Source organism: Chenopodium album, chromosome 23 (assembly GCF_948465745.1).
Source record: "Chenopodium album chromosome 23, dcCheAlbu1.1, whole genome shotgun sequence".
Lineage (NCBI taxonomy): Eukaryota > Viridiplantae > Streptophyta > Magnoliopsida > Caryophyllales > Amaranthaceae > Chenopodium > Chenopodium album.
The window spans coordinates 19,954,755-19,966,537 of record NC_137856.1 but is presented as its reverse complement, the minus strand read 5'-3'; the positions used below and the strand labels follow the sequence as shown (position 1 = coordinate 19,966,537).

General features: G+C 39.3%; 1 non-coding gene across 1 annotated transcript; it reads left to right on the top strand.

Annotated features, from left to right (window-relative positions):
• The first annotated feature begins 3,495 nt into the window (after window positions 1-3,495).
• Window positions 3,496-3,601, top strand: LOC145609777 (small nucleolar RNA R71). Its single transcript, XR_014106074.1, has one exon. It is a non-coding gene; the product is annotated as a small nucleolar RNA R71 (small nucleolar RNA).
• The last annotated feature ends 8,182 nt before the right edge of the window (window positions 3,602-11,783 follow it).

The following is an 11,783-nucleotide window of genomic DNA, read 5'->3' as shown; positions in this document are numbered from 1 at the left end:
CCGTCGTCTTCTTTTGAGGATAGAAACGGAACAAGAAAGCTTTGGTGACATCATCCCAAGTTCTCAAAGAATTGGGCTTCACTTCCTTATCTAGCCATTCCAAAGATCTTCCTATGAGAGAGAAAGGGAACAACTTAAGGCGGATAATCTCTTGAGATACTCCATTGACCTTGATTGTGTTACAATATTTTTCAAACTCCTTAAGATGGTTCAATGGGCTCTCGTTCTTTGCCCCACTATATTGTCTCCTCTCAATTAGGGTGATCATTGCCGGCCTAATTTCAAAATCGTTTGCCGGTGTTGTAGGTGGAGCTATGCCGCTCTCATACCTATATGCACCGGGCACTCCAAGTTCCTTCAAGGCAACTCTTGAATTACCTCCCATGGCTTGGGATCTATACGCACAAAACTCAAAGAAAATATTAGTAGCACGGCTACAAGTGTAGCCTAAAGTGTAAAATCTTTTTGTATTTTGCAAATAGAGTGGAATAGACTCAAGAACAACATGCACTCAAAGCACCATTCCCCGGCAACGGCGCCATTGTGATGGAATGAAGAACGGTAGGTCTTTGGGCTACCACCCCACCCAATCAAACAAAATTTGTAACTCAACTAACCCCTATGAAGTGTAGTGGTAAGTCAAGGTCGAACCCAAAGGAATGGAGGTCGATTGCACAATGCCTAAGTTAAGCTATTCCGAAATCTAGTAGGGGTTTATGGTAGAAACTAGAGCTAGGCTAGGCAAATGCAAAAAGCTAGTACTAATTGAATGCTAAGGCACTAGGGGAATGGATCCACATGCATCAACAATGGAGTTCAATCAACTTGGGGAATTAACCAATCAAGTCAAGCAATGTGAGGGAAAACCGAAATTGCAACCAAGAGAGTACATCAAGCTATTCTCCTAGAGGTCTAATTAGCGTCAACTACATCAAACACTAGCTAGGAAACATCACAAGATATCTCAATCGAGTAAATGTAAGCCACAAATCAATGGTCCGTATCAATGTGAACTCACAATGCAATCTAGTGTGAATAACAAGGGTGATCAAGCCTCATCTAGCACACACATGCACAAAATCAATCAACCAATTTAATCACATTATCAACTCAATCAATTTCCCCCAAATTAATCTCAATTCATCATCAATACATGCTTCACCACTATCCTAGCAAATAAACTACTTACAATCCATGAAGAACATCAAAATCAATCAAACTATCAATTAACCAAATCTAACAACAATACTAATGAAATAAAACATTAAATTGCATTAAAGAGTAAAGAATCCTTACAAACTTGATAGAAATCAAATCAAATGAAGGAATCTTCAATCATCAATCATCAATCATCAAACCCATACTTTCTCTTTCTAAAAATGCGAAGAACTAGTGTTTTCTCTCTCTAGAATCTAATCTAATCTAATTCTAACTAATGAAGATCTAATTCTATCCCTATAAAAGGAAAGAAATAACTATCAAATACAAACAGGAAGTTGGGAATGTCGTCCGAAAATAGACCCACGCCGGTGCGGGCGCTCGGAGGAGAGAGAATGGTGCGCACGGGAGCACACCCAGATAGGTGCGCCCGCACGCACCTGGTGTGCGGCCGCACTCAACAGATGTGCAGCCGCACACCCCTCGAGTGCGCCCGCATAAGGCTGCTGCTTCCTTCTCTTCTTCTTCGTCCTAGCTCATGCGGTGCACACATCCTAGATGATGGTGATAGAGGACAAAGTAGGCAGGAACTTCCTTGAATTTCTTAAAGGGTATAAGCCATGAGAAAGGCATATACAAGACTTTGAAGCATGCTCCTTGGACCACCCTTTGACTTGAGATTTCTTGCACAAGCTTTAGGCATAAAAATCAATGGAAAACTATGGAGAGGAAGCTCGGGAATCCTTGGACAATCAATCACAACCTACAATCAAAGGATAAAAAAAACAAGTAAAAAGGGAAAAAAAAAGCAAGTAAACTAGAAAATTCATAAAATAGAGAAACTAACTACAAAAGGCATAACATGAAGAAAACTAGAATAAAACTAAGGAAAAATAAAGAAGAGAGTAATAAAATGAAATAAAATTCATCCAAAAAGGGACCAAATGAGTGCCATAAATGTCACTCATCACTTTCACATCTATCAAAGCTCCCGAGGTAGCTAAGAAAGGTCTACCTAGAATGATTGGAATATGCTCATCTTCCTCAATCTCCAAAACCACAAAATCTACGGGAAAAACAAACTCTCCAATCTTAAGAGGGACATCATCAACTCTTCCCTTAGGAAGCTTAATAGAGCGATCGGCCAATTGAAGGGTTATATTAGATGGTTGAAGCTCACCTAGATCAAGTCTTTTGAAAACCGAATAGGGCATGATACTCACACTAGCCCCTAGATCACATAAAGCATTCTCAAACATTATCTTCTTGATCTTGCAAGGAATTGAAAAGTTTCCCGGATCCTCCATTTTCTCCGGAAGCTCACCATGGACAAGAGCACTAAAACATTTCCCTCCTTCCACCAAATTTCCCTCACTACAATCTTCCTTCTCCTCTAGAATTTCCCTAAGAAACTTGGAGTACTTAGGCATTTCGGGAATTGGCTCGGTAGAGGGTGTGGAAACATGAACTTCCTTAAGAACTTCAAGGAACATCCCAAATTGCTCATCTATCCAGTTTGGAACAAATCCGGGTGGAGGACCTATTTGAGCATTGTTTTGAAAATTGCCCCTTCCTTGGTTATGGTTACCGTTACCTTGGTTATGATTTCCATAACCTTGGTTTTGATTACCATAGCCTTGGTTTTGATTACCATAATTTTGGCTTTGATTTTGGCCACTATAACCTTGGTTATTATGGTTACCACGAGAACCTTGATTCCCTTGGTTCCTATAACCACCACCATGATTATAGTTGTCAAAATTACCTTGGTTTTGGTAATTCCTATTCCATTGGCCTCTTTGATTATCAAACCTTTGAACATTGTTATATAACACAAAATTCACATGCTCACACTCATTGTTATCAAACTCATCAACACATTCATTATTGCAATTGCTAGAGTCATGATCATATGATCCACATGCATCACAAAACAAACATCCCGTAGGCATATTATGTGAAGTGGGAGGGGTTTGAGAGTTAGAAGAAGTACCTCTCCCCTTAAATTGGGAGGGAAGATTTGGAGCTTGAGAAGAGGAAGAAACACTCTCTAACTTGGCTTTGATTGCGGTCACCTCCTTTCCCAAGTTTGTCATTTGAGAGGAAAGATTGTTAATGGCATTGTGATGGTCCACCGAATACAACGAAGATTGCTTGCTTGAAGAATCTCTTTCCCCATCTTGCCAATCTCTATAGTAAGTCACCACATCCTTTATTATGTCCACAACTTCTTCTTCGGTCTTGTTCATGATAGGACCACCGGCCCCTCCATCAAGGCATAACTTGCCTTGAGGACTCAACCCACCATAGAAGATTTGGATCACTTGGTATGTTGGAATTCCGTGGTGAGGACATTCTCTTTGATACTCCTTGAATCCTTCCCATGCTTCATAAAGACTCTCATTTGGCTTTTGCTTGAACCCTTGAATTAAAGCCCTTGCCTCCGCCGTTTTCTTTTGAGGATAGAAACGGGACAAGAAAGCTTTAGTGACATCATCCCACGTTCTCAATGAATTGGGATTCACCTCTTTGTCTAGCCATTCCAAAGATCTTCCTATGAGAGAGAAAGGGAACAACTTAAGACGGATAAACTCTTGAGACACTCCATTAACCTTGATTGTGTTGCAATATTTTTCAAACTCCTTAAGATGGTTCAATGGGCTCTCATTCTTAACCCCACTATATTGTCTCCTCTCAATTAGGGTGATCATTGCCGGCCGGATTTCAAAATCGTTTGCCGGTGTTGTAGGTGGAGTTATGCCGCTCTCGAACCTATATGCACCGGGCACTCCCAATTCTTTCAAGGCAACTCTTGGATGTTCTCCCATGACTTACTCTTCTTCAATCTCTTCTTCGCTTGAAGAACTATAATCCAATGTCTTTTTTGCTACTCTCCTCCTTGAGAGAGTTCTTTCAATCTCCGGATCAAAGGGAACAATTGAACGATCTCGGGACCTATGCATACAAAACTCAAGGAAAATATTAGTAGCACGGCTATAAGTGTAGCCTAAAGTGTAAAATCTTTTTGTATTTTGCAAATAAAGTGGAATAGACTCAACAACAATATGCACTCAAAGCACCATTCCCCGGCAACGACGCCATTTTGATGGGCGTAGAAACGGTAGGTCGTTGGGCTACCACCCCACCCAATCAAATAAAATTTATAACTCAGCAAACCCCTATGAAGTGTAGTGGTAAGTCAAGGTCGAACCCAAAGGAATAAAGGTTGAATGTATATTGCTTAAGTCAAGCTACTCCGAAGTCAAATGCGGGGTTTATGATAGAAACTAGAGCTAGAGCTAAACGATGCAAAGAACTTGTATAAAATCAATATAAAAGACACTAGGGTAATGGATCCACATGTAATTGTAATGGAGAATGGTAATTTGGGAGGTCAAACCAACTAAGTCAAATGATATGAAGGAAGATCAATCATGTACCAAAAGAGCATACCAAAATATTTCTCCTAGAGGTCTAACTAGCGCCAACTACGCTAAACACTAACTAGGAAACGTCACAAGGCACCTCAATCGAGAAATTGCAAGTTACTAATCAATGGTCCGTATCATAGCAAGCTTACAATACAATCTAGTGCAACAATTAAATATGGCCAAGCTTCAATCAATCACACACATGCACATGAATTATCAACCAAATTTAATCATATCATCAACTCCATCAATTATCCCCAAATTACTCTAATCCATCACTCAAACATGCTTCACCATTTCCCTAGCTAGAAAACTACTCACTAGCTATGGAAACTAAGATAAAAACTACACTAATCATCAATTTCATCATCAACATATTTGAAATCAAAGATCAAATCAACAATCAATCAAAAATCAATCAAACTTCAATAAAACATCAAACAAACTTCAATCAATCAACAATAATATGGAAAAAAAATGAAATCAACTAAAATCAAACTTGTATTGAAATCAAGATGAAGATCCTTACAAACTTTGATCTAAAGATCGATTACAATGAAGAATTCTTGAACAATCAACCAAAAACCTTGAGTTTCTCTCTCTTCAATCCTTGAGTTTCTCTCTCTAAAATTCTAATCAAAAACTAACAATATGAATTCTAATGTAAAGCTTATCCAAAAATAGAAGGAAATAACTATATATACAAAGAGGAGGTCGGCATTGACGCCCAAAAATAGACCCACGCCAGGAAACACACCCAGAAAAGTGTGCCCACACGCACCAGGTGTGCGGCCGCACTCGACTAATGTGCGGCCGCACACTCCCCGAGTGCGCCCGCACCAAACTGGGTAAGCTCCTCTTCTTCTCTTCGTCCTAGCTCAAGTGGTGCACACATCCTAGATGATGATGATGAAGGACAAGGTAGGCAGCAACTTCTTTGGAATTCTTGAAGAATATAAGCCACGAATAGAGCATATGCAAGGCCTTGAAGCATGCTCATTGGATCCCCCTTTGACTTGAAACTCTTTGCACAAGCATTAGGCATGAAAAACAATGAAAGACCATGGAGAGGAAGCTCGGGAATTATTGGACAATCAATCACAACCTACAAACAAAGAATAAAAAGCAAATAAAAGGGAAAAATAACAAGTAAACTAGAAAATGCATAAAATAGAGAAACTAACTACAAAAAGCATAAAATGAAGAAAATAAGAATAAAACTAAAGAAGACTAAAGAAAAGAGTAATAAAATGAAATGAAATTCATCCAAAAAGAGATCAAATGAGTGCCATAAATGTCACTCATAAAAAACTCACATCAAAATATTTTTGAATTTTTTTATTCTTCACTTTTTTTTTCTTTTTCATTTTTCAATAATGCTTTGTCCTCGCCTCTTTTTTTTGGACGGCTTTTTCAATTTTGCACTTATTTGTCCATGCCTGTTACAATGTAGGACTACGGCTATTACTCATACTCATTTGCCATTATTCACAAACAAGATCTAACACAAAGTTGCTTCCATTAAGAACCAAACATTTCAACTTCTCCACCACAAACTCCATCAAGTATGATCAATTGCTTCACAAAAACCATGAAAAGAAAGAAAATGAAACAAAAGGCCAAAGATCTAAAGATGTGGCTTGAAAAGAAGGTATAAGGCTCAAATGGTTGCAAGAAGGCAAATGTAAACCCAAAATAAAGAATTAAATAAACTATCCAAAAATGAAAAATACCACCCCGAAAAAGGTGCCGTTGTCCTCCCTAAATGGTTCGGTCTCGGATTCAAGATCTATAAGTCAAGTTTCAAGATTAGGTTTGCAAAAAGTCAAGGATCCATGCCGCTCATTCAAATATAGGTAGAAGGCTTGAAAAACAAAGAACTCACACGGATGTAGCAAAACCTCACTATTGGTGTCAAATCGACTATAGGAAGCAACTACCAAACATGCCACAAACAAGTAGAATCCGATTTCATGTTCCCACTAGTTCTAACCAACTACCTTAGCATGCTTTATCCTAGAATCAACCAAGCATAATCTCAAACTGTGCACACCATTACCATTTAAGAAGAAAAGCATTCAATTATACAAGTCCAAATGTTATTATGTCCAAAGCAAGAACAAAACAAAACACATTGCAAATTTGCCTTGATAGAAACTAAAATCTTTTTGGAGTTTTTCAAAATATAAGAAACATGGAAAAGCATATAAAAGGTGCATAACATATAAGGATCAACATCCCACCCAAACATGATAAAATACCCTCCCCCAAGCTTGAATGAGACAATACACTCAAATCATAAATCATATAATCCATGGGAGGGGAAAATAAGGAGATTAATCCAACAAACCAACAAATGTCCAACAAGTCATCATCCATTAGAGAAAGAGCAAGGAAGGATATTACCGGATATTAGGTGGGTGTAAATACCCGAAAATGACCCAATTAAACCTTTCATAGCTAATTTCTCAAGAATTGAACCTTGTTTCTATGTGCTAGCCAAAAATAGGAGTCAACCTTCATTGATTCTTGATCCAAATCGAAGCACCAAAGTATATCAAGTAATGTACCTAGCAAAAGGCACACAAACATTTCCATGAGAGAAAAATCTATTCTGAAAAGAAAAGGAAAATCTAATGTAAAACAAGGGTTACTTCCAGAGAAAGGCTTGCTGAAGGTCCAAGCTTGACCGCTCTAGTAAAATAATATTGCAACGATCACAAGAGCTTGTCAAATGCACTACAACACATTTCATAAGAAAGTAAGTGTGCACATGACAAAAATAAGGCATGCAACAAGCATAGTGCACACCTATGAGGAGAGAGATGCCAAGAGAAGGAAGAAGGATCAAAAGAAAACTCAATAAAATAAGAAGAAAAAGAAAAAGAAAAGGAAGAAAAAGAAAAAGATGGCAAACTCTCCTCAAAATATTTTTGGGTGGCAACATCACCCTCTTCCCCAATTGGAGACAAATGAGCCACATGCAAATCCTCATAGACAAAAGTGCCCCCAATAGGCTTACCAACAAAGGAAGGGAGAAAAATAGGGCAATAGGGGATGTGGTTAAACTTTTGAGAGAAAGGGTTATGAGAAATAGGCAAAGGGTTAGCTACTCCCTCAACACAAGGTCTCACATCGCCAATGAAGGCATGAAAATCAATCATAGAATCCTCAAAAGAACAACACTCATGATCACCATCTCCCTCAAACATCCAACTCCCAAGAGGAACCACATAATCTCCTCCACTACCTTCATGAACAATAGCTCCCTCAACTTCCTTAAAGCCTAGAGTCTCAAAACCATGCATGAATGGAGGCAAATTAATCTCAAAATCTTCTCTCTCCCATGAAGCATCATCAATGAACTTGCTTAAAAGGCTATGGTTATTCCTTATGCACTCAACAAACACATTTGTCATAACCTCAAACGATTCCAAGTACTCATGGATACAAGAGTCACATTCATACACTTGAGACTCATCACAATCAACAAAGGAAGAGATGTCTAGACTTAAAATTTCATCCAACTCAGTATCACTCTCGACTCTCTCTCCTTCACTCCTATGCTCAACAATAGGATCCTCACATAATCTTGGTTGCTCGAAATTACCATCATCACCCTCAACACACACATTGGATTTGTAACTTTCACACATAAGCATCAAAGATGACAATTGGCTTTCTAGCTCTTCATTTCTCCTTCTTCCCTCCTCAAGACGCTCCTCACTCTTTTTCATCGTCTCCAATTGACTTCTCAAACAATTAAGTGTAGACTCCATTTTAGGCCCAAGATCATCACTAAGCTCAACATGCCTAATTTGAGTTTTCAAGGTAGCAATAAGAGATTCAAAAGGTGTAGAAGATTGAGGCTCAACAAAAGAAGAAGAAGTACAACCAAGGTTGGAAGAATCAACATTGAAATCATGAGCATGTACATCACATTGGGGGGTGGGGGCACAATCAAACATATGAGATTTGTCAACTTGAGCATGCACCTTGTTATCATGAACAATAGGGGAAATAGAAAACCAAACATAGAAATCCCAAGCATCATTAATTGACAATGCTCTATATCTACCATTATGCATGCATTCTATTTCATTCCTAGTTTGTTCATTCAAACCAAAATAGCAAATCTCACAAGCCTCCCGAAGACTACAACGATGATAGTCAAGAAATCTCGCTAGTCTATATAAGTATTCACAAAAAGGCTCATTATCATTTTGAGGAAAAGATATACATGCCATTTTATATAAAGCAAACAAAAGAAATCAAATAAAAGAAAAGTATAAACAAAGACCTAGACTCGAGCAATCAAAAACACTCAAACATAGACACCGTTCCCCGGCAACGGCGCCATTTTGACGAGGGAAAATTAGGTCGTTGGACTAATCCTCCTAAGCCAAACAAAATTTATAAACACTCAACAAACCTAAATACAAGTATAAAGGTAAGTCAAGGGTCGAACCCTAAGGAACGGTAATGTCTAAGTGCTTCCAATTATGTGCCTAAGCTAGGTCAAATATGAAGGGTAAAAGAGGACACTAACAACTACTAAGACAAAGAAATCAAACAAATAAAATGCTAGGGATTAGGATCCACTTTTCATAGCAATGAACAATGCAAATTGGTTTAGGAAGTTGACTAAGTCAAGCAATGTGAGGGAAGATCAATTATGCAACCAAAAGAGCATATCAAGCTATTCTCCTAGAGGTCTAACTAGCGTGAACTACGATAAACTGTAGCTAGAAAACATCACAAGACACCTCAATCGTGTAAATGCAAGCCACAAATCAATGGTCCGTATCAATGTGAACTTACAATGCAATCTAGTGTGAATAACTAGGGTGATCAATCCTAAATCAAACACACAGTTGCACATAATCAATTAACCTATTTAATCACATCATCAACTCCATCAAAATACTTAATCAACATCAATCCATTACATAATATAAGCTTCACCAAATCCCTAACCAAACATCTACTCTAACAACATCATCAATTCAACAAACAACAAAAGTAATCAACAATCAAAGAATCAACAATCAAAGAAGAAGAATTACACTAATCAAATACCAATCATCAATTCATCAAAATCAAACAATCTAAATATGAATACTAAACAAAACAATAAATGAGATAGAGTTTATAAATGCTCATTGATAATAGAGAAGATCTCCAATACAATTGTCACCATTAAATCTTCAATCTCTCAATCACCATTGAAATTCCTCACTTTCTCTCTCTAAAATCTACAACTAAAGCTAAGCCCTAAATCTAGAGAGAGAAGCTTTCAACTAAGCTAAGAATATGATCTAATTCTATTATGAAACTTGCTTGCAAAAATTGGGTTCCAAAAGGTATATAAAGAGAGAGAAAATCGTCAAAATCCGACCGGAAAAGACCCACGCCGGTGCGGCCGCACAACAAGAGATGTGCGCCCGCACAACCATGGTGTGCTCCCGCATACACATGGTGTGCGGCCGCACATCCCTCGTGTGCGGCCGCACCATCCGCGCGTGCGACCGTACCCTGCTGGGTTTCTTCGATTCTTCAACTCTTCAAGCACAAGGGGTGCACACATGATTTATGATGGTGATGAGCACTAGGAGTGGCAGTAGCTAAGGCTTAATATTGGTGGGCATACACTCCCTTTGAAGGGAGGACCGCAAGCGAGCACAAGAGAAGAGCCAAGACTTGGAACTTCCACTTCTTTGCATCTTGAGCTTCCCGAATGCCATGAACTTGATCCAAAAGCTTTCTCCACCATAGTGGATCACCAAAATCAAGACCCGAACCTCATTCAATACCTACAACCACGAAGATGGAGCAAATAAAAAAGAAAAGGCTAGAAAACCAACGAAATGCACGAAAACTACAAAATAAGAGAGGAAAGGTAAAACTAAGCAACAAAGCATAAAACTAAGCATTTATTAAGCATGAAAGCTATGAAAAGAGGATAGAAAGGACCTAAATGCTCGTCAAATGTGTGCCATTTAACTAAACACTACAAAGAGCAAACAACTAAAACTAGGGAAAGTGGAATCCAATTACATCAATGCATTCAACAACATCATACAATTAGATGAAAATAACCTTGATTAGGAACGATTAATACATTTAACTCACTTTCGCGGAATTAAGCATGTTAATTATCCTACTAAACTAATTCACTATCGTGCAACTAACCTAGCAAAGGTATGGAAGAATTTCGGGCTCTCAACCAACTCACTCTCCCGTAATTGATTGAAAATACAATTGAGAACATAGAATCAATTGTTGGGGTTTGATGAGTCCCACTCACCGCGGAAACAACCCCACCCGAGGAACCACTCGCAATAATTAAAATCACAAAGCATAAATAAATATTCACAAAGAAAAGATAACGAATCTTACCCTCGAAGCGAGCTTCGGCCAAAACCCGGGACTCTTACTTGAATGCTACTAGCACGTCAAGCGCCGCGCCTCCGGCGGTATCCACCCACAAATGGGCGAACACAACTTTAAGGTCTACTACCTTGGGGTTAGCAAGGTCCGACCTAAACCCGAGTGTTATGTGAGTTTAAGAGTTTTCCCAAAAATTATGGAATGCTCTTTTGAACTCCCACTCAAGCACTTTACTCCAAATCCCAAGGTTGGTATTTATAGAGGAAAGTATGAGTGGGAATTTCTATCCCATCAATGTGGGATCATGAAATTCCACAAATTAATTTAAAGCTAAATTAAATTAAAATTGTAAACTAATAATAAATCTACAAGTGGCATTACCATGTGAGATGAGTCGGTAAGGACCACATGGAGAGTAAGGGACCATACTTGCTCCCCACTCAATACTCTCCTTGTGCCACATGTCCTCTCCCACTTACTCCCATATTCCAAGCTTCCCCTTATTCACGGCCCTATGGCCCGAGCCAAGCCACGAGCCAAGCCCGAGCCCGGCCCGCACCTGGCCCGCACCAGCTGCTGTTGTGCGCGGCTGCTGCTGTGGCTTGGTGCGGCTGCGGCTGCTGCCGTGGCGCGGTGCGGCTGCGGCTGCTGCCGTGGCGCGGCGCGGCTGCTGCTTTGCCTAGCCGCGGCTGGCCGTGGCTGCTAGCACGGTGTGCTAGCTCGTCTTGCCCCTAGCATTCGGATGCTCGGGGCACTCTGATGCTAGGGGCATTTTCGGGAATATGGTCGATTTATTATTATTTT